Genomic DNA, 24,098 nt, shown 5'->3' on the forward strand with positions numbered 1-24,098 from the left:
GCTGACAGTACGAGTTGCCAAAGCAATAGTTCCCATTTATATACTCTGAAGCAGAAAATGGGGCTGCAGAGACCCGTGGTGGAGAAACAGTTATATTAAGCAGAACTAATAGGCATTCACAGAAATAATTTGGAATGAATTGGATAAGAGGACATTTTGAGGGGATGTATTGGTAAGGATACCCTATATGCATGCATGAATACTAAAATACAATTACAATCACAAGCACTTTGTCCACACCATCAGGCCACACCAACTGAAACCGATCCCAGGAAGTTGCGCCAGACATTGCACTGGACACCTCACTGGGGACTACAGTACATGCAGATAGGGCATCAAGAGTGTTACAGAGGTGAGCAACTTTACCCTCAAAGTGCCTTACAAACAATTAACAGTGGGCCTCTGAAGGGTTTCAGACTCAATTTCCTGGAGCTGATGTCAACAGACCCCTGACCAGAGCTTGGAAAAGTTACTTTTTTAAACTACAACTCCCATCAGCCCCAGCCAGCATGGCCACTGGATTGGGCTGATGGGAGTTGTAGTTCAAAAAAGTAACTTTTCTAAGCTCTGCCCCTGACAATACAAAAAAGCTCCACTGGACGGCTACTGGAGGATGCGATGGGGGCAGAGAAGTGGGCCTTCTTTGCTGCCCTCACCACCATACAGTAGGCACAGTTATGATGTTTTACTTGTGCCTGATCAATTAATCAATTCATTTATTTCGGTCCAAGACCAGCACATTTAAAATAGCAGAATTATATACATTTACAAAACAGGTACAGTATAATTACAACAAATATTAAAATGTTTGGGCAAGACACTTTCTGCGTGCCATGGCCGCAACACAGAATCTTGCTACCCTCCCCGTAATAAATGGATCGCAGTCGTCAAGTAAAATCTGTACCTGATTATCTTCGGAAGGTCTAACTTTTCTAGAAAGACAGGGGGAGATAAACAGAGTGCGGAGGTCTGTATATAGAGAACAATGTAATATAACATGTTCTACCCCTTCCACCGCTCCAGAGCTACAGAGACAAAACCGTTCCTTGAAAGGCACTTTCTTATATCTCCCCTCTAATACAGCAGAGGGGAGAACATTGAATCTGGCCAAAGAAAATGCCTTTCTATATTTGGGGATGCTCAAAGAAGTTAAATAAGTTGCGAGAGCAGGAGCTTTTACGCTAAACCCGATATTGGGGGATGCTGACAATTGGCTCATGTTATGCTGTAGTTCAGTGTCTCTGATGCGTAACAAGATGTGCTCTTTGGCTTTAAAATATCCCATATGTAATACTGCTGCCCATAGACAGCAATTTAGAATTCACCGCATGTTTCCAGTGTGATTGATAAGGGTCAATAAGAGTTAGTGGAGCAAGTCCCAGGGGAGAAAAAATCAGCTTTAGCCACAAGTTTATCCGATAGACCCAAGCCTTGGTCTCAATCAGCAAAGTATCTAACTCCCAGCGTAATGCAACATTTGGGACGCAGCAAGGTAAGCCCAGAATGTTCCTAAGAAATTTAGATTGCTCACGTTCCAGAGGGGTGTAATCACCCTGGGTGCACAATTGGGAACCGTATAGGAGTTGGGGTATGACTTTGGAATTGAAGACTAGCATTGCCGCTGGGATGTATTGGCCCCCCTTGGAGAAGAAAAAAGAGAGAAGAGCCCTAATGTCTGATCAGCCTCACAGCATGTCTTTCATCACTTGTGCTCTAGCCATTGTCCAGCCTGTTTCATTGCCCCTAATTCACGGGTGTACCAAGGTGCAAACCAGGCTCCATAATGCCAGAGAGGGCACTCAGAGGCAACTGTGTCAAGAGCTCAGCTCACCTCACTGTTCCACAGCGTGATAAGGGCTTCGACAGGGTCACCTGCTCTATCTACTGGGAACTCCCCCAAGGCATTCAGGAATACAGTGGATTCCATTGGTCTCCGGGGGTGGCCCATCTTAATCTGTCCACCACCTCTGCAGGGGAGGAGTGGAGCCATAAGTCTCAGCTTCACCAGGCAGTGGACTGACCATGACAGTGAGGTGACATTCACCCCCTGTCATATCCAGACCATCCCTTCCTCCATCTGGAGCAAAATCCAGGTCAAGAGTGTGCCCTGTCCTATGTGTCAGGCCAGTGACAACTTGTGATAGTCCCATGGTCATCATGGAGATCATGAAGTCCCAAGGTGGAACACTAGAGGCAGCCTCAGCATGGACATTGAAATCACCCAGGACTATAGTGTTGGGCTCCTCCAACACCACAGCCGAGACAGCTTCCACCAGCTCATCAGAGAAGATGCCAGGCAGCAGGGTGGATGGTATACCAGCAGCAACCCTAGTTTATTGTCTCCTTGTCCTGATACCAGGTGCAGGCCCTCACAGCCAGCTCCAAGACAAAGTTGTTTCCTGGTGTTGCACTGAGTATCCAGGTGGACAAAGCTGGGTCAGATCAATTCCTCCCAGCTTACCCAGCCAGGTCTCAGTAATGCACACCAAATTGGCACATACATCCATGATCAAATCATGGTCTTATTGTGCACTGATCTGTTGCTAAACCACAATACACAAAGGCCAGTGGGCACAGCAGATGAGCACAGAGGAACCTGTCCATGACAGGAGTGGGAGCAAGGAACAAACTGTAGGTAGCCTTGCCCTCATCTTCTATGGTATTTCACCACCTCCCCATGTCTATACCTCCCTCTACCCATGATCACTCAAATTGGGGTGGCATCACCCATGTTCCCCCTTACTAAGACTCCTCCTAAACATCTGATATGGACACAAGTGTCCACCAACAAAGCCTCCTGAACCAGTTATCCCAGTAGGCCTCTGAGACAATTGGGAACAGTCAGACCCACTCAATAACTTTCACACAGGGCCCATCTACTCCCCCTCTGTCTCACACACAAGGAGGGCCAGCCTTCTGCCAGTTCCAGACTCTCACTCTGAAGGCATCTGGTGACTTTCTGCTATTGTTCAGTTAACTGCACAGGCTCTCATCCTGCGCAGGAACTACACATGCACCATACACCCTCCCCATGACCAATCTCCTCTAGATTGGTAAAAGAAAAAATTGAAGGGGGTAGCACCCTCACCCTTGGGACTCCCCAGTTTGTTAGGAAAAACAAATTACTTGTAATTAATTACTTTTTTGAGGAACTTGTTAATTTCTTTACATGTTGATTGTAATAGAATGAAGAGTAATTTTATTACTTTTGAGATGTAATTTCCAGCATTAATTTTGGGCATTACTTGGGGGGGAGCAGGGGAAGTCTTCTGCTCCTCTGATTCATAGATGAAAGTCATGTGCTCCAAACTGGGCTTCTGCACAGCATCACTCTTCCCTCATGCTCTGTAGGTGGGTAGGAGGCAATGAGGGAGGAGGTGGCGAGACAGGGGTGGAGTGGAGAAAGCAATTGTTTAAAAAATGGATGGTGGTGCAGAATGGAGTGGAGAGAGAAAGCAGCCAGAGGACAAGGACATAAATGGAGGAGGAGGAGGAGGCACCAACAGAATGGAGATGAAGAACTGTGGAGGTGAGAGACGACGACGTGTGTGTAAATACTATGTTTGCAATTTGTGCGTGAAGCAGCCTCTGCTGCCCTCCCTGGCTACTTTGCTGCATTTGCAGTGTTTAAACTTTTTTGCACCTCAGGGGAAATGTTTGCTTAGGCAGGTGTGCCTTAATTGGTGATAGGACAGGGTCCAGGAGGTGGCTGAGTGAGAGACACAACGCTTGCTGGCTGCGAGAATGGGGGTGTGAGGGGGTTGCACTTGGTTTGGTGCGCGAAGCTCTGAGTGGTGGCCTCTGCCTCCCTCCCCTCCCTTATCAGCAGAGAGACCACCACTGCTAGCTAGCTAGCCAGCCTGCCTCCCACACCCTAATAATGTTTGCTTGGGCAGGCAAGCCCTGCACGTGCCTTAGCTGGTGGCAGGGGAGGTTGGTTTCATATAGTTCCTTCCTTCCAAAGTTCCAAAGCAAACGCATTTCAATCCATGCATGCCCCCCCTCCCACTGTAGGCAATTATGTAATAGTGCATAGAGGCTTGTGCAGAATTAATTAATTACCATTGTTCTTAATAAAATATTTTTAAATAATCTTTATTAAGGAAAAGAAAATTACAAAGTAGTACTAAAATAATAATTAAAAAAGAAAAGGGAAAGAGAAAAAATGCTTTACATAGATACATCTCATTCAGTTTATATATATATGTATAAGAAAAGATATTACTAAAGATATATCATAATCTCATGTAGTACTCCATCCAACCTTGAAAACACCAACCCAATCTTTTTGGTGAGGATGTATATAGGGAGTCAAATGGCATTCGAAGTGCACAGTAGGAAGGTAACTATTTACTACTTTTTGAATGATGATCTGAGCAAAATCTGATGTCTGCAGGGCACTGCTTGAAGATGTGTGTGTCTAATGTTGTTTTAGGCTACTCTGATGTTCAGCAGTCAAGGCCAGCACCCTGTAGGCACTCCATTTTTTAAAAGTAACTTAAGTGTAATTACAGTGATTACTTTTGAGTAACGGGTGTTTTAATGGTGCTTGCTTAACTCAGAGAAGACAGAAACCTGCTTGCTATGACTAAAGCTTTATTAAGAGAACTGTTACAAGATCCACTGAGTTTTCTCTAGCTCCTTCCACCTGACCTTTACACTGGAGCTCAGCCAGTTGCCAGGCCCTTCCTCCAAGAGGTCTTCTGTATCTTTAAAAGTTGTGCAGGAGGAAGGGAGAATTCCACCTTGTGGTTTTTCTCATTACAGTGTTGCAAGAACACCTGCACTTTGCTTACTTTCTCTTCTCCTAAAGATACAGGATCAGCCTCAGGCCAGGAACCTGACAACCCTACCTCCGAACTGCAGGTTCCCCAAATTTGCCCTAAACCACGGAGTGGAGCACTGGGATCATTTGGGCGGCCTTTGATCATAATTCCCTCTGTTTCCAATGTTTGGGATGGAAATATCATTACTTATGTAGCCAAAACACCCATACCCAATTGGAAGGGACCAGTGAGCTTGGAAATCCCAGAGGTTTTCAGAAGTATAAAAAGATCTCTAGAAGGAAAAATTAAGAGGGGGTCCTCCCCTCAAACTGCCCAATGAGGACTGTGTGTGCATTGGCCATGGAATGCTGGCTGACTATAAAGGAAGGGGAAGAAAACTGGGGAAGGAGAATGGAGTGGCTATAATCCTGGACAGGACCTGTTCCCATTTGGGGAAGCATTGTTTTGAAAGCTGCCCTGATTAGAATAGCTAATCATGGCAGCAGCTTGGCAAACATATTGCTCTAATTTGGTTTGTTACACTCATAATGTCAAAGAGGTATAATAATCATCCCCCATTTACAAAACCCATTACATTCCTCTGCCTCCCTTAAAGCTTCATACAACATTTATGTAGTATGAAGTATCTTTTTCTTGTAATGGGCTCAGTCTCCCCCCCCCCCGCCTCTGTAATCACTTGCCAGAGTTCATAGAGATCAAAGTACCCTGGAATATCTGCCTCTTAGAATGAATCATTAACTCCAATATTCTAATAATAGTAATATGCGGTTAAAAATGTCATGATTCATCTGATTATGCAAACAAATTAAAAGACAGTCTCTCAAACCACAAATCACTTGCTAATGCATAGTCCTGCTTTCTGGAGAATGACTCAGAATTACCTGCAAATATTTGAAAATGTAAGTGCCATTCAAGTTGATGCCTCTCATTTACAATTAAAAAGCCCTGCAAAGATCAAAAGAACTTGTGCACTTTCTAAAGATTTGCCTTTTAAAACCTTACCTGCGTATATTTGCATTTTCCATACTTTATGGGATTTAAAAGTGTCATAGGTCTGGCACCGCAGTATTATCACATATGAACTGCTGCAATGCTGATGGATATTTTTGTCACATGGAATTCATGGCTGCGGTCTGCTTTTTTTAATATACATTTGTTTTACAATAAGTTTCTCAAATCCTACTGTGAATGCTATTTTCCACACTTTCCTTTAACAAAGGCTATTTTGGGTAGGGTTGTTAATGGACAGAATGAGGCTACTTAAAACATTTTTTTAAAATCCTGCTATATTCAGATAATTTGTAGGAACCTGCCCGACGTGACAGACTTTGCAGTTTTGTGAAGTGATTCAGATTGTACACTTTAAAAGTCACATAGTCATTACTTTCTCATTTGTGTAGCAGAAAACACAGGGTAGGAGTAAAATTATAACACTCTCAGTTTATTCCTTTCTCATCTCAACCAAAGAGGTTCCCTTAAATGGCTTTCTTCCCAGTCACATAGCAAGCAACTTCATTTTGCCTCAGGATCACATATGAGATGTCCACTGTAGGCCACTTTTTTCAAGAGAGGATTGTTGTGAAGTGGGCATATGAAGCTCTCACCCTTAGCTTATGTTGCATTCTCAGAGGCATCACTGTGTGAAACAAGATTATCTTCTATTATTGTGCAGGGGGTTGAATTTGATGGCCTTATAGGCCCCTTCCAACTCTAATAATAATAATAATAATAAATTTAATTTTTGTGTCGCCTATCTGGCCGAAACCACTCTAGGTGACATACAACATTAAAGTTCAAATACAATATAAATACATAATAAAATACAGTGCAGTCAACAATAATCATTTTAAAAGCAGCAGTACAGAACAGTTTAGGGCCATCAATAGACAGTTTTAAAACAATATAAAGAAATTAGCCCACCCCGGGGATCCCAAAGGCCTGTCCAAAGAGCCATGTTTTCAAGGCTCGGTGAAATGTATCTAGGGAAGGGGCATGGCGAAGATCGAACGGGAGGGAGTTCCAGAGAGTGGGGGCCGCCACTGAGAATGCCCTCTCTCTAGTCCCCACCAACCTAGCTGTTTTCGTTGGTGGGACGGAGAGAAGGCCCTGTGTGGCTGATCTGGTCGGGCGGCTTAGTTGGTGGTACTGGAGGTGCTCCTTCAGGTAAACTGGGCCGAGACCGTATAGCGATTTAAAGGTTAAGACCAACACCTTGAATTGGGCCCGGAAAACAACTGGAAGCCAATGTAGATGAATTAACACCAGCGTGATGTGAACACGGCGGCGGCTGTTTGTAAGCAGGCGTGCCGCCGCATTCTGCACCAGTTGTAGTTTCCGGACCGTTTTCAAGGGTAACCCCATGTACAGCGCATTGCAGTAGTCTAATTGAGAGGTGACCAGGGCATGTACCACCAGTGGGAGCTGATGAATAGGGAGGTAGGGTTGCAACCTCCGTATGAGGTGTAGTTGATATCAAGCTGCCCGGCTCACTGCCGAAATCTGAGCCTCCATGGACAGCTTGGAATCAAGAACAACCCCGAGGCTGCGGACCTGATCCCTCAGGGGTAATCTTACCCCATTAAGATTCAGGTCAGCAACACCCAACTTTCCCCTGTCACCCACAAGTAGCACCTCGGTCTTATCAGGATTGAGCTTCAGCCTGTTTCTTCCCATCCACCCACTCACGGATTCCAGGCACTTGGACAAGGTCTCTGCAGCCAACTCCGGTGAAGATTTAAAGGACAGATAGAGCTGCGTGTCATCAGCATATTGGTGACATCGCAGCCCAAAACTCCTGATGATAGCTCCCAGCGGTTTTACATAGATGTTAAATAGCATGGGAGAGAGGATAGAACCCTGTGGCACTCCACAAGTGAGGGGCCAAGGGTCTGAAACCTCATCTCCCAATGCTACCTGTTGATGCCTGTCAGAGAGAAAGGAACGGAACCACTGTAAAACAGTGCCTCCTATTCCCAATCCCTCCAGGCGATCTAACAGGATACCGTGGTCGACGGTATCAAAAGCCGCTGAGAGATCCAGAAGGACAAGAAAGGTGAATTCTCCCCTGTCTAGTGCCCTCCTCATATCATCTACCAGAGCGACCAAGGCTGTTTCAGTACCATGTCCAGTCCTGAAACCCGATTGGGGTTTCTATTCTACTATTCTATGATTCTATAATTCTAGACAGATCTTTAGTCTTATCTAACTGGGCTCTTTTTATGATTGTATGTCAACCAAATAACTACTACTACTACTATTACTATTGTTATTAATTACCAAAAGGTCCCAGTATAAAATACAACATTTAAAACAGTTTAAACCAAATTATATTGGTTAAACACCTGTCTTTTAACATAATTGATTAGATGGGCAACAGCCAACTAAGCCATACACATTGAAATTAATGAATGTAACTTACTTACGTCCATTGATTTCAGTGGGACTGCTCTGAATATGACTAAAAAAGGCTATTCCCTGATCAATTTGTTAAACACAAATATATTAAAAACCTCAATATAGGCATCTTTCTGAGATCTTGAAAGAAGTATGAGATAACATATTATTAGTTATAAGTTGTAAGAAAGAAAATTTATATTTCATCTTTTCAGTTTCATTCCTTGTAATATTTTTGCTTTCAACAAAGTAATTTTGTTAACTCACTTCACCAACAATTCAAATTGGCCCTGAGTAATCACTTAAGGCTTTGATTAAACTAGTCATTAAACTTTACAGCCCTAATGTTAATCCACAAGAGTCAGTGCTGGCCACCAAGTGGGATGAATTTAAAAGAGGATTAGACAAATTCATGGAGATAAAGGCTATCAGTGGCTACTAGCCATGATGGCTGTGTTCTGCCTCCACAGGCACTATGCTTCCAAATACCAGTTGCTGGAAACCACCGGAGGAGAAAGTGCTCTTTGCCCTGCTTGTGTCCTGCTTGTGAGCTTCCGATGGGCAACAGGCTGGCCACTGTGAGAACAGGATGCTGGATTAGATGGGCCATTGGCCTGATCCAGCAGGCTCTTCTTATGTTCTTTTGTTTTTATGTTGATTCCTCAGAGGGAAACTGCAGGAGTTTTTCCATGAAAGCCTGTTTAATGCTGAAGTGTTCTGCTCTGTATTCCATTTCATGAACAGCCAGTATAATTTGGTGTATACTGAGCTGGTGTATAGTTGATTATATAAGTGATATACAAACTTCAAGGAACCAGGCTTGAGGCACCCATGCTGTATTGCCAACCATGAATGTGAATTCTTAAATCTTAGCCTCTCAAGTGCACTGACTGATTGGCTCGATAAAGGCTATTCTAATGGGTTTCACGTGCCTCAGAATTCATTGCTTATTATCTTCTTTTCTTCCCCTACAAGATTTACTTGGCCTTCTAAGGGCATTTGTTATAAAGCTCTTGCTTTCTCGTGCTGCTTCCCTTGGGATGCATTCTTGCTTTGGATAAGGATGGAAAGCACCAGTTTCCGTCTATTTGATTTCCTCCCACGCTCTTTGCTTCTGTTAGAAGGACAGAACTAGCCAGAGAATTCAATATTAAGACAGCAACTCAGATCCTACAACCAGCGCTGATCTGTTGCAGTTCATATTTGTCTCCAGGGTGCATCAGAATCACATGAACACAACTGGACAAAAGAGTAGGGTAGTTTCTGACAAATCAGAAATCCTATATAAACTTTGGCGAGCATATGGCTGCTTTCACACATGGGGCTGATTGCGTTAGTTTAATGGATTAAAAAAGTAGCGCTTCTGTCCCAATTTCTAAAATCCCTTTCACACTGCAGTACCTGTTGCGTTAAGGAACAGCAGCTTTTTCAGCTGATATACCGGCATTTTGCACAACTGTCTTTTACACGGCTTGTTTTCGTCCCTCACCCATGCACACTGTTCCTCACTGTGCGGGAGATCTAAGATCTCGTCCCGTCGCCGTGCAAGCCCTCTCCCTTTAAGATCTGACTTTTTAAATTGTTTTAGTTGTATCAAGACAGGGGTGTGTGGGAAATGCTGCTGCTATCTGCACCGATGCCAGAATACCGGTACAATGGTACAACAGTGTGTCAGGCAACCTCCCCTCAAAAAACCCATGTGACTAAAGGGTGGGAACACACTGCATGCTGGGAGGCCTGTCACATGAGTGGCTGCAGCTAGCAATAAACTCCTGCGATCTTCCGGGATCCCAGCCTTGCTAATGGATTATTTCTGGTATCATTTATCACGGAAATTATCGCTAAACTTCCACTACATTTCACTAGAATTCTGGAGCTAGCTTGTGCGTTATGTGAAAGATCAAACATAACGTGCAAATTACCAGGTAAGAAATCATCAGAATAACAGAATAAAGTGCAATGTGAAAGCAGCCTATGTTTCCAACATGTTGGAGACTGGGCTACAAATGGAGAAGGCATATGAGAAGAAGATAGATGTCACTGTCCAAAGGTTCAGCATTTTGCCCAGTAACATTTCTCTCCCCCACTTCCCTTCATCTATCTCTATGTACTGTAGCTTGCTTGTGTGTCTCACTCTTTCTCCCTATTCATCTTAAAGGGTTGTCTAAATAACATCAAAAAATGCAGTCATGCAAGCAATTTCTTTGCAACTGCAGCAAGAGAAGAAAAGGGGATCTGGGTTCATTTGTCCCACAAGAATCAATGTAAAGACATACTTTCTTCTGACCATAATGCATCTCAGGACCTTGTGGGGGGGGGATGATAAGAAGCAGGCTCATCTTTAAAGTCACAATCTGAGTAAGGATGGGGTTTTTTCATTATTATTTTTCTTTCAAGTAAGCTGTTCCTGAAAGAAAAGCACATTCTCTCTTGCGGAGAAAATGAACTATTTCAGGAAAGAAAATATTAAGTCCAGGTTGTAAGGATAAAGTCCAAGCTAAGAAAACTACACATTCCAAGTGGTACAATTTTTATTCCAAGGGTTGCTAACATTAGTGGTTCCAACTGTCATCTCAGGCTGGAAAGGGACTTGGAGAGTCATATAAAACTAGAAAGAGGTTGCATTCAGTCTTGGCTAGGTCAGGGGGCATAAAAGCCCGGCTGCCCTTTGGGTCCTTGGGAACAGCTACAGCACTAGGGGACTGGAGAGGACATGCCCTGGGAATGAATACTTGAGCATCTGGATGCTTGCTTGCTTGCTCCTCTGGGTTGCTGTCTCTTGAAACAGCTCAGGTCCCTGGTAAGGACTGAGACCCCCTGTCTGACCCTGAATCCAGAGAAAGGCTACATTCAGTCTTGCAGCCTCTTGCATCAGCTCCTGGCTGGGTCAGGGGGCATAAAATCCTGGCTGCCCTTGGGCGGCAGGTCTGCCGTCATTGGGGTCTTAGCCAAAGGGGCACCACCAAAGGGGTTCATCCATTGGGGAGTCCCTTAGGGAGTCCCGAGGGTGAGGGTGCTACCCTCTTCTAATTTTTTTTAACCAATCTAGAGGAGCTTGGTCGTGGGGAGTGTGTAAGACGTGTAGTTCCTGCACAGGGTAAGATCCTATGTAGTGAACTGAATGATAGAAAAAGTCACCAGAAGCCTTCAGAGTGAGAGTCTGGAACTGGCAGAATGCTGTCCATTGCTGGTGTCCTGCCCGAAGTCGGGATATCCAGGCACAACTGTGATTGTTCTCTCTTTTTAGTAAAGTTACAGTTATATCAAAAGCAGTGTGCCTCATTAACCTAACTATGCTTTCTAGGAATTTTGCTGTGACTAACTCTGACTAAGCATGAGTCTGCAGCACTTGACATTGATTCAGCAATGAACCCCCCTGCACCCCCTTAAGAATGCTTGGCTTTTGCTCAAAGCCATTGGCTCCTCCTTAAAACCTGTTGAATTTCCTGCTTCTGTCTCCTGTGCATGCAGGGTGAAGGGGGCTGGCATTCAGTGTTCCCCTCCGAGAGCAATGGGTGGTAAACTTGCTCGACCATGGGAACCTGCGGAGCACCCAGCTGGGAAACATCAGGTGCAACAGGAGGCACCTCCTCTGCCAGCATGGGTGGGGGTGGTGAGTCCAACATAGCAGTCTTCAAAGGGGCAGTCTGACAAATCTGGTTGCTCTTCAGCAGGGGGGGCAGGATTGGGATGAGTCGAGGTGTCAGTGACTGGGATTTGTGCACTCTGTGATCTATCCCCCTGCTTGTCCTCTCCCCCAGCTCATCTCCACAGTCCTCAGTTTCCAAGCCTGGCACTTCAAAACCTCCTCCCCAACCTGGGGCACAACATCTGGGTGTGAGATGGGGGGAGTAGTGTCCAGTGTGAAGATATTGAGTGGGTCTGGTTGTTCCCAATTGTCTCAGTGGCATTCTGGGATAACTGGTTCTGGTAGGTTTTGTTGATGGGCTCTTGTTGTGTCCATATCATGTGTTTAGGAGGAGTCTTGGAAAGGAAGGACATGGATGATGCCACACCAATTTCAGTGATCATGGGCAGAGGCAGGTATAGCCATGAAGAGGTGATGGGCTACCATAGAAGATGAGAGCAAGGCTAACTATGCCTTCTTCCTTGCTCCCACTCCTCCCATGGACAGGTTCCTGATTGCTCATTTGCTGTGCCCACTGGCCTGTGTGCGCTCTTGTTTAATACTGGATCGGTACCCAATAAGACCAAAATCATCCATGGTTTGATTGTGGAAAATGGTGTTGATTTGGATGAATTGGGAGGAGTTGATCCGATCCAGCTTTGCTCACCTACATACTCGGTGCAACACCAGCACCGGTTGTAGGGACGGGGGGAGTCCAAAGAACTTCCATCTCTGTCACCAGGAAACCACTCTGTCTGACAGCTGGCTTGTGTCGGGCCAAGGAGACAGTAAACTAGGATTGCTGTTGGTGTATCATCTACCCTGCTGTCCAGCAGCTTCTCTGATTGAGCTGGTGAAAGCCGTCTCATCTGTGGTATTGGAGGAGCCCATAATGATAGTCCTGGGTGATTTCAGTGTCCATGCTGGGGCTGCCTCTAGTGTTCCGGCTTGGGATTTCATGGCCTCCATGGTGACCATGGGGCTGTCTTAAGTTGTCACCAGTCCGACACATAGGGCAGGGCCCACCCTTGATTTCTGAGCAACTCCTGCTCCCCGTCCCTGCAGCCTGTGCTGGTGTTGTACTGAGTGTCCAGGTCGGCAAAGCTGGGTCAGATCAACTCCTTCCAGCTCACCCACCCAGGTCTTGGTAATGCACACCAAAATGCTTGCAAATTTTATCATGCAAAATTGCTTACAAAACATTCAGAGGAGTTGTTTACAAAAATGTGTCTATGAGGAGAAATACACAATAAAACACTGCCAGGCTTTCATGAGAACTTTGTTTAAATTGCAAACTGATGTAGAAATGTAGTGAACTGAACTAAAGTCTGGAAGAATGAGAAGCTGAGGAAAACTGAAACTGACAGATGCATTTCTGAGATAAATTCAATCCCTAAGCAGAATATACTGTTTGATGTGTGTGGTATTTTTCAGAAATCCTTCCGTACCCTGGCCCCACATCTTCAAAATGGAACTTCAGAAAAATTGAACACTGAAATGGTGAGAAAATGGGCTTTGCACCTGACACTCCTGACACACTCCTATTTGGCTTCACATGGAGGATTCTAGGAGCTTCTACGAACTGAACTAGGGATGCCTAGCTCACCCCTACACTCACTAGACTTCAGTTCCCAAGTAATGGAATGCCCATAAAGCCGATCTGCTACTATTTCTTTTTTAACAGTGTCCAGTTAAGTTTGTGGTGCAAAAATATCAGACCATCCCTATCTTCCCTTTTCCACTTTGGTTACATAACAGGCATATTTCTGAAGACACTACAGGTAGTGGCCACTGTAGGATGTTAAGGCGTTACTTTGTTAGTGATGCTGGGTTACACTTTGAGTACTTGGAGAGCTGATTGTTTGGTACCAAAGCAGTGGCAGCTAGCATCACTTGGAATAGCAAGAAGTAGGCTATTAAATAGCATGAAATATTGTGATATCTTTGTTGTCTAACAGAGCAATCCAACTGCCGGGAAGCCGGCTGAGGGGGGGGCAGTGGAGGAGGAGCCGGCAGAAAACTCCACAGGAACCTCCTTCTGTTTGGGAGCCGTCAACCTGGCTAAACATCGGCTCCATTGGGAGCCACACACACAAGCCGGTTGGGAAGCGCCAGCTCTGGCAAACAGGCCTCCTGGGAGTAAGCGCACCCCATGGGCCACAATGGTAGGGTTGCCATATTCCACTTCCACAAATCCGGGCAGGATAGAAATCAATCAAACAAATAAATCATGTGCAAATTATGCAAATTTTTGCTAATTATGCAAATTACACACATTAATGGTTGCGTTATTCAGTTGTTTGTTTTTGTACCTTGTAATTACTAACAAAAAACTGAAGGAAGATGTGAGGAATCTATTTTTTTAAAATGTACATTTTTAGCCTTAAATACCTAGACTCCAGTTTCCAACACTATGGAATATTTATTTATTTATTTATTAAGAAGATTTATATCCTGCCCTTCCACTGTTAAAAGCAGAGCTCAGGGCAGCTTTCAAATATATTAAAAACAATAAGCTAAAGCGGAAAAAGTACTTATATGCCAGATCGCAATGGCAACAACTGGGTCAGTCAGCGGCGGAGAGGAATGAGAGACAGTTCTGGGACCTGGTTGCTAAAGGGATGCGAACACCCAGACCGTTAAACATCAGCTAGATCCCTGCTAAAGTTTGGTCCACTCATTTTAGCAAGCTTTACGCCTCCTCCCCAGGAAGCTCTGTGCTCTCCTCTCCTATGGAGGAGATCTCCCTGCCTTTCTGGCCCACGGTCACCATAATCGAAATCAAAATGCTTATAACTACCTTGAGAGTGGGTAAAGTGCCTGGTGAAGACATGATGCCCACTGAAATTTACAAATACTTTCCGGATTGGTGGGCTCCCTTACTAGCCAAGCTGTTCACCCAATTTATCAACACAGGTACTTTCCAGGCGGGGTGGAAACAGAGTATAGTCGTCCCAATCTATAAGAAAGGGGACAGGTATGATCCTAATAATTATCGGCCCATTAGTCTCCTTGACACAGCTGCCAAGCTATACTCTAAATACCTATTGACTAAACTAAAAGAGTGGGAAGCTGCCAACCAAGTTATTCTTCCTGAACAAGCTGGCTTCCGAAAAGGGCAAAGTACCATCGATCATTGCTTTACATTATATTTTATAGCAAGATGGTGTGTCCTTGGCCCCACGAAACATCTTTATGCTGCTTTTGTGGACTTGGCTGCCGCCTTCGATTCTATAGATAGATCAATGATGTGGGCCAAACTAGTTAAAACCAATATCAATAGGCGGCTTTTGTTTCTCATAAGAGAATTGTATTCCAACAACAACGCTAGAGTAAGGGTAGGAATTGCTGGCTCCCTAACAGACCCCATAGTTGTTAATAAGGGGGTCAAACAGGGGTGCCTCCTAGCTCCATTTCTTTTTAATTTTTATTTTAATGATATAATTGTGGAACTGGCAGGCCCTGACTTTTCCCCCCCTTCGTTGGGAAACAGGAAAATCTCATTGCTTCTCTGTGCAGATGACATGGTCCTATTGTCCATTACCCGTAAAGGACTAAGGAGATTACTTATGAAACTTAATGTTTATTGCACCAAGGAAAAACTTCAGATTAACTATTCAAAAACAAAAGTAATGGTTTTTGGTAAGAGGCATCGTAATTTCAATTGGTCAATTGGTGAGCACCCAATAGAGCAAATACGGGTGTTTAAGTATTTGGGCATTCACTTTCAGGACACTCTGTCCTGGAGAAAGCATATTGACCACACAAAAGTTGCTGCATTAAGATCATGTGGAGCCATACTTAATTTTTATAGGACAGGAGGTGGAAACCTTATTCCACCTGCTCTGAAAATCTACCAAGGTAAAGTCCTTGCTCAGATCCTGTATGGAGCTCCAGTCTGGGGCTGGGAGGATCACCATCTTTCCAGCCTAGAAGCAATTCAAAACAGCTTCCTGAAAAAACTCCTCTGACTACCGGCTGGTACCCCAGCAGCGCTTTTACACGCAGAGTCTGGTCTACCTACAGTTAGAGCCTGAGTACACTGCTCTCTACTTAATTTTTGGGAGTCAGCTAAAAATGCCACAGCCAAACCAATTCTGAAATCTTGCTATGAACTGGCTTCTACGGACAAACATTGGTCGTCCAGATTATCTAGCTTTTATCATTTGTACCATATCCCAGTCCAGGACTCCCCAATGCTTTCTAATAGAACAAGGCTGCGTGAGGCTATTTTTAGGCACGTAGAAGAGCAGACATGCAATTGCTCAGAGACGCTATAGGGCAAATAGCACAGTTTTAGATTGCGCCTTATTCGTCTTATATTTTATTATATCATTTTAATATGTGTGTAGAGGAAACTAGATACTTTGTATTTTGTATGCTTTGCGATGGCCTATGGCTAAGCAATAAAGCTTGACTGACTAAAAACAATAAAAGTATAACTTTTCAAGAACCCCTGGTATAAGGCATCTGCCTACGTTGCTATGCTGCTCTCACCCCTCATTTAGTGGTCTGGGATGCACATATGTGGACATAACTCTTCACAATTATGGAAAGTGATTCTTAATAATGTGTCATCTGCTCTAAGTCTCCGGACACAAGGTTACACAGGTGTTTATGGATGTGACAGTAAAATATTTTGTGAAGTTCAAGTTCAGTATGACATCATTTAGTAAATGTGCTTAGGATCACAGCAAAGGCATTTCCAAATATCTACTTTCACACAGACTTTGGGTATCCATAACACAGTTTATCCAGCCTCCACACTGGGGGGGCACTACTTGCACACCCCTTCCATAAGCACATCAAGGTTGGATACACCAAGACACAGACAACAGGGTACTCAAAACAAAAACAAAAAAAGTGTGCTTTTGTTTTGGGGGAGGAAGCTCTTCCTTGGGAATGTCCTGTTGTTGTTGTTTTGTTTTGTTTTGTTTTGTTGTTATTAGCATTCGCATTTAAATCCCACCTAACCGGGCAACATGGCAACCCTACACAATGGAGCATATTTAAAATTATTTTACTTGGCTGGCCTTTTGGCCAGTAGAGTTTGTGGCGGGATTGGGACCTGGGGGAGGGGTCTGGACGCAAGGAGGATCTTGCAAAAGCCTCCCCCAGGGTTCCTCCCCTGCCACACCTCCAGGATACCCCATTTTGGGGGCTTCCGCCAGCTTCCATTGGCCTCTGTCTGCTGGGCTGGCCATCCCTGGTGGATCCCCAGGGGTGCTGGCAAGCTCCTGGTGGAGCCACATCTCCACCATGCAAAGGCTGCTGCCGGAAGCCTCCTGACGCAGCCAGCACTCCACAGCATCCAACTCACCCCAGCCTAACAGAAAGGTGAGTTGGATTGCACCCTAAGGCAGCAACCCGATGAACACTTACCTGGAAGCAAGCCCCATTGAACTGAATGGGACCTACTTCTGACTAAGCATGCTCGGGATTGCATAACTCTATGCATATTTATCTACCAAAGAACACAGCAAGGCTTACATCTGAGTAAAAATGCATAGGCTTGAACTGCATATATAAGCTGGAATTGTGACAGTATTGTACATTTGTAGGGTAAATTCCTCATCATGGGGTGAACATCAGTGTGACAAATACACATATTGAGGGCACACATCTGATTCTCGTGGGCTTCCCAACAGTTCTGAACAGTTATATTTCTGTTCAGTTTCTGTTGAAATCTGGTGAAAACTAGTCCAGTCTTTTAACAGCCGTTTAGCTGCAAATGCAGTTTATGTTTATTTGGGGATGCAAGCCATGAACAAATAGAAATGTCATTCATTCTGAAAGCAAAACAATGCAAACAGAGGCAAGGGGTGGTGCGGGGTCAGTTAGGCAACATAGGAGAGCAAGTCTGAAGTATTTTGGAAAGGGAGAGCAGTATTTCTGTGATGGTGAGGAAGTTTTCATTTTTTTATATTTTACATTTTATTTCTGTTGCCAAAACAGATCAACGCTGCCAGTGATTCCACTGACTTTGCAGAAACCTCAGAGGCATCTAAAGACAAGTCACAGGAGTTTTGGTTATTGTGATCTATACTGCCTATAGCCAGCTTGGTACTAGCATGGCAGCAGACTGGACCTGTGACTGTTGCCTCTGTGGTCTTAGGGCTGTGGGCCTGCAATTAACAAAATGGAAGAGACACGTCACACAGGATGCTACTAGCATCCCTAGGTTCTCCCAGTACTGGTTTAGTGATGATATCTTGCTGCTACACACATAATTGGAGCTGTGCGGAATGTAGCTAAGGGGAATCTGTAGGTATGCTGTTCAGGAAACATATGTTCATGCCTTTACATTTACTAACTTAGACCTGCTCTTCATTATGCTGTCAGTCTTAATGCAGAAAACCCCGCTCTCTACATGCTTCCTTGCAGAACAGAATTCCGTATCAGTCTTGCTTTATTTATTTATCACATTTATATCTTGCCTTTCCTCCAAGGAGCTCAAGGGACCATGGTTCTCCTCCTCAAGCTTCTTCCCACACACTTTTCATCCTCACAACTGTCTTGTGAGGTAGATTAGGCGGGGAGAGACTGGCTGGCCCAAGGTCACCCAGTGAGCTTCATGGCTGCATTGGCATTTGAACTTGGAGTTCTTCCTAGTCCAGCCTTTCCCAACTAGTGGGCCACCAGATGTTGTTGGACCACAACTCCTATCAGCCTCAGCCAGCATTCCCAATGGTCAGGAAAGATGGGAATTGTGGTCCAACAACATCTGGTGGCCCACTAGTTGGGAAATGCTGTCCTAGTCCTTGTCTGACACTCTAACCATTACACTACATTGTGTCTCTTAAAGGCATGATGAGTTTCTCCAACAAAAGAAGGAAAAGAGAAAACCAAAATCACCAAGGCATTGGGGGAAAGACTCATGTGAAAGAATACTGGTCTTCTGTTATGGACATTTGAAAGCAACCAGTTAATTATTTAAAGCAGCACAGTCAAACAACACACTAAATACACACTTTTATCTTTAAGCAGCCCTAAATAACACAGAAAATGTTCTTCCAAAACTTCCAATACACTGAAATACACTGGGGTGTATTTTATGCCAAGTGAAGTACGTTGTCTGAAAGACATAATGTAAGTTTAGAATGTATTTTTAATAGTGGGGGTGGGGGTGGGGACAGAGTTGTCTTTTAGCTGAGGTGTTTTGCACACATGATGATTTGATGATGCCATGTACAGCAGCCCCCGCTCTAATCTTCAGAGTCTGCTCCCCTCTGCTTTGAGTGACAGAGTTATCAGTAACATTTTTCTTGCCTGGCATGTGCACTCAAATAGTGCCCCAGAGATTTCAATTGTAATTACTTCCTTCACTTTTTTTCTCTCTGAGCATTGCTTACAGAACACTTTCCCCCATTAAGTGCCTGCCTACTTTTACTTCAAAGTTTGTAAAGTAGTTCTACCTACCAGTATCTTACAATGGGGAATATTGTTGAATGATTTTAGTTGCATGGATGGAAAAACAACATCCCACACACAAAGTCAATCAACTCCAGTATAGCTATTTGTGCTTTTCTCTCCATAAAAAGACTACAGCATGAGATCACTGCAGTAGATGGATATGTATATTCTGGGCCACACTAGACATGACATTTTTAAAACTCCCCCATAAAATGTTTTAAACCCCATGTGTTAATGTAATACAGTGAACATGTGCTTGTAAACAAGCAAGTATACAGATAAGCTTGTGAGGGTCTACCGGGTATAAGCAATGTTGTTCGACTACAACTCGCAAAATCCAGATGTTGCTAGACTTCAGCTCCCATCATCCGTGACCATTAGACATGCTGGTTGGAGCTGACGGAAGTTGGACTAAACCAACATCTGGATGCGGAACCATGTTGACTACCGCTGATTAAGCCAGAGGTCTTCAATAAGTATACACAGTGTGGCAAAAATGTGTGAAGAGATTCTAGGTTAACTAGAGAAGAAGTCAGGTGTTCCCTCCCCCTGGTCATACTCTCAGAAGTACTACACCAGGTTTTGGCCCTGAGCCACTAGCTATACCAAAGGCTATGAAAGGCTCTCATTGGAAAGTGTGATTTGAGAGAATACCTTATGCTTAATGATGATATACCAGGGCTCCTGCTGGGAGGAAGGGTGGGATATAAATTAAATAATAACATAAATAAATTTTCCTGCCTTGGAAGACCGGATGAATATGAAGCCATCCCAAAATGTGAAATCACAGATATTAACGGCTAGGAAATCACAAAGTGCATGCTTGGATTAATCTGGGAATGTATCCGAATGGTGAGCACTGAAAAGAAAGAAAGAACATAGGCCCCATCTGCACTAGACATTTAAACAGAGCTTGGCAAAGTTACTTTTTTGAACTACAACTCCCATCAGCCCAATCCAGTGGCCATGCTGGCTGGGGCTGATGGGAGTGTAGTTCAAAAAAGTAACTTTGCCAAGCTCTGCATTTAAAGCAGTATCCTACCACTTTAAACAGTCATGGCCCTACACCCTCCTCCTCACCCCCCTCAAGAATCATAAGAACAGTAGTTTTTTAAGTGTGCTGAAGGTTGTTAAGAGACTCCTATTCCCCTGACAAAGCTAAAGTTCCCAGAGTGCTTTAACAATCAATGCCTCTTCCCAGGGAACTCTGAGAATTGTGCCTGTGTGAGGGGAATAGCGGGTCTCCTAACAACCCTCAGCACCCTTCACAAACTGCTGTTCCTAGCATCCTTTGGGGGAAGCCATCACTGTCTGAAGTGGTATGATACTGCTTTAAATGTCTAGCGTAGATGGGTCCATAATACAATAGAAAAGGTACAGTGATATTAAAATCTTACACTAAAGTAGACCAGTGATCATAGGGGTGCTGTCTATTGATTTTTATATATATTTTTTGCAGTTGAAAACATGCCTACAAAGAAGCAAGTACCACTGAACTTAACTGGTTTACTCATGAAGTAATGGGTGCAGGTTTACAGTCTCATTATGGATTATATTATGTTTTACCAATCTGTGCATTCTGTGATTATTTTGTACTTTTTGTCTTTATCCTGATAAGAACATTGGCATATCTATCTATCTATCTATCTATCTATCTATCTATCTATCTATCTATCTATCTATCTATCTATCTATCTATCTATCTATCTATCTATCTATCTATCATTATTGTTGTTGTTGTTGTTGTTGTTATTATTTAGACAGACAAAGTTATTCAGCTGTGGGGATCTTTTACTGCTGATTTTATAAACTATGATTATAGAACTTCTTTCAATTGTTCTTGGGAGTTTCAGGGTAGCTGTTTTATTGTACAGTTGATGTACTCTTATTTTAATATGTAAGTTTTATTCAGAAGAGCATATAAATATTTAAAAAGTAAATTATTATTATTATTATTTAAAATATAACTGCAAAAGCAATCATGTAGACATAATTCCCCCCTCTCTTTGCAGACTGGGAATCACAATTTGCTTTTTCTAGTCAAGGTATTTCCATTGTTTTCTGTTAGTATTTTTCATATGTGCAGAATAAAGAATGTTGCAAGGTTTTGTTTTGTGTGTGTGTGTATCAATATACAAATTATGATACAAAATACCAGGAGATGGCAGTATAAAGCTATTTAGCTGGTAGTGTGCCCATGACAGACCTCCACTGAGGAAACAAGTGACAGAAACTGATTTGTGTGTTATACAACCAACATACTTCAGTATCATTTAGTGGTCATTTTCTGAAAATAAGAGGGAAATTAATTGGACTGGGGTGGCAATGAACGCTGTGCGGAAAATACTATAATGCTGGAAATATATTTAAAGTCTTTTGGAATGTCTTTCTGTTTTCTTCTTTAACAGTATTTTGTGGTTTTACATTGTCAGTTATTGTTGCTTTTGTACATTAGCAGAGGAAGAATACATTTGGCACTGGTGGCCATAATCTGTAATTCATTTTGTGCCAACTTTCAGAAGTACAATAAAAAGGGTTTTTTTTCTTTTTTCTTTTTTACTAATTACTGCTTTATAGCCATCTCCTATTTGAGAGTATAGGACTCACACTTACAGAACAAAAATTGGAACATATGTACTTTTAAAATGTGTCTCTTGATTGCTTTTGCTTGTTTTTTTTAATAATGATAACAAGCAGGATCTGCAACAAAATGTTGCAATGTGAGTGCTTCTGTTCATGATGTCCGCCAACCATGCCCTCTTCCAGGTCACTGTATGACAGTTTGTCAGCATTTTAGTGTGAATTTCTCCTAATAAACACATTTGACTAATATGCACATTATTGCAAGACATTTTCCCTAATATGATGCATTTTATGTATTTTCACCAATATGGGCATTTTAATGCACACTTTCCTCTAATGTATGCAAGTTTATATACATTATTTGGTTGGAGAACTCTATTACAAAAGGTAGAGTAGTGTGAATTTTGAAGGATAGGTGTATTTAGGCTCACATATTAGGTATGAATGGTTGAGAATTAGTCATTTCTCTTGAAAACGCAAACAAAATTAAATTTCTCCCCCATCCCTATCTTCAGTTCAATCACCCTAGTCCAATTTCTTCCCCATTCTCCAAACCATTTATATATATATTCACCTTCTGTTGCCTTCTTCTGATTATTATTGCTTTTTAACTCAATATCAAAAGGGGGGGGTAATCTTTCAAAAGTACCCATCTAATAGTGACTAGGTAAAGGTGTGGTAGCAGGCACTAGAGTAATAGTGCATTTAAATTATCTTAACAGTCCAAAAGGAGGCATGCCAGACTCTACCAGATGTTATGAAAAGGTGGATGCCAGATTTCTATTACCTCATGTCCTAGCTCGGTTTAACCTTTGCAGTGATGTAGCACAGGATTATTTTTTTAAAAATAATTTATCCCCAATTTATCTCCTATCTTTAAAATATTTTCTGTTTCTTGATAATAGTAAAACGTACAACTCTCATTTCAACACAGAACTCTGAGGCTATCTGTTAATTTGGAATGCTTTCAATGGAAAGGATGATGTTCTGCAGGATTGCTTTAGATGTTCATGAATATAAAGCTATAAACCTGCAACAGAACTTGACCAAGCTCTTGTATCCCACCCATGAGGCAGCTGAAGGAAAAGAACCTGATCACAGCACTAAGCTTAAAATAAATGAACGAATGGATGAAATTAAAAGAGACTTGCATAGATGAAAAATGATAGTCATGTGTATTCTTTTAAAAATAGTATTTATTATTTATTATAAAATACTAGAATACATGATTATTCAAAGAAATGTAAAACATACATACAAAAAAGATTAAAAGTGTACAGAAGGGTTCACAGGGAAAACACAAAGTTAACTAACCAAATTATTATAACAGTAATACAGTAATATGCAATGGCCTGGGTTGCACTAAGCTAAACCACGGCTAAGCATGAACATGCATATCTAATCAAAGCTGCCTGAAAAAGTCTATTTGTGTTGTACAATAGGAGTGTACATTTATTTCAGAACACTGGAGCAACTGCAAATGGGGCCCTTTAGGTTTAATGTGAATTTGTTCCATAACGCACAGAGGTGGATCAGATCCCAGGCCTATCTAGTCTAGTACTCTGTTGTCACAGTTGCCAGCCAGATGCCTATGTGAAGCTCACAAACAAGACGTGACACTGTTTTGTTACTCCCATATCATTCAGGGGTGGGGAGCTTCGTTACCTATATCTTTGTTGGCAGGAGGTGAGTATAGCGGCCACTCCTGCTGGCTACTATTTTCCACACAGAATCTCCCAGATATCAGAGTATTTCAGGAAGGAAGGAAGGGAAAAAAGTGGTTGCTATCAGTAACACACACCCCCGCCATGTCCTGAAATGAAATGCCTGGAACATTTGAGAGAGAGAGAGAAATTGTGATCTCCAGAGCAGCTACCAAAGTTAATTGTCTTGCTGATTTGTTGTTCCTGCAGGTTGTGGCAAAACAGAAGTAAAAAAGAAAGAAGGGGGAAAGACCCAAAACAATGAAAACAACTACAAATTACAAACTGAACGGTGAAATGGACTTAATTTGAATCGATTAATTTTGCAGCCTTTAATAAAGAAAATGTATTACAGAATGGAAAAAAATTATTGCACATTCCTATCATACCATAACTGAAAACAGAATAATTTTCGTTGTACTTCTTTTAACATTTAGGGGGGCCTTTTCTTTCCTACCAGAAATTTCCTACCAGAAAAGTCACAGCAGGTTAAAAGTGTTGTGAATGGATCTTAAGACAAAGTCAGCCATCTGGCATAACTCCTGCTGAAATGCAGCAGTATGTATTTATTGTAAATTTGCAAATGGCTGG

At 42.8% G+C, this 24,098-nt stretch overlaps 1 protein-coding gene across 3 annotated transcripts in view; it reads left to right on the forward strand.

The window, feature by feature from the left end:
- LOC133376545 (transcription factor 15-like) overlaps positions 1 to 24,098 on the forward strand; it is a 72,400-nt gene that overhangs the window by 16,226 nt on the left and 32,076 nt on the right. For 2 of the 3 annotated variants that reach the window (XR_009760518.1, XR_009760519.1), the window contains exon 3: positions 23,718 to 23,872. The exons of the other annotated variant lie outside the window; for it this stretch is intronic. The gene's annotated coding sequence lies outside the window, so the exon portion shown is untranslated. Of the gene's footprint in view, positions 1 to 23,717; positions 23,873 to 24,098 lie in introns of those variants that run through there. 3 annotated transcript variants of the gene reach the window in all.

This window comes from Rhineura floridana, chromosome 2 (genome assembly GCF_030035675.1).
Source record: "Rhineura floridana isolate rRhiFlo1 chromosome 2, rRhiFlo1.hap2, whole genome shotgun sequence".
Lineage (NCBI taxonomy): Eukaryota > Metazoa > Chordata > Lepidosauria > Squamata > Rhineuridae > Rhineura > Rhineura floridana.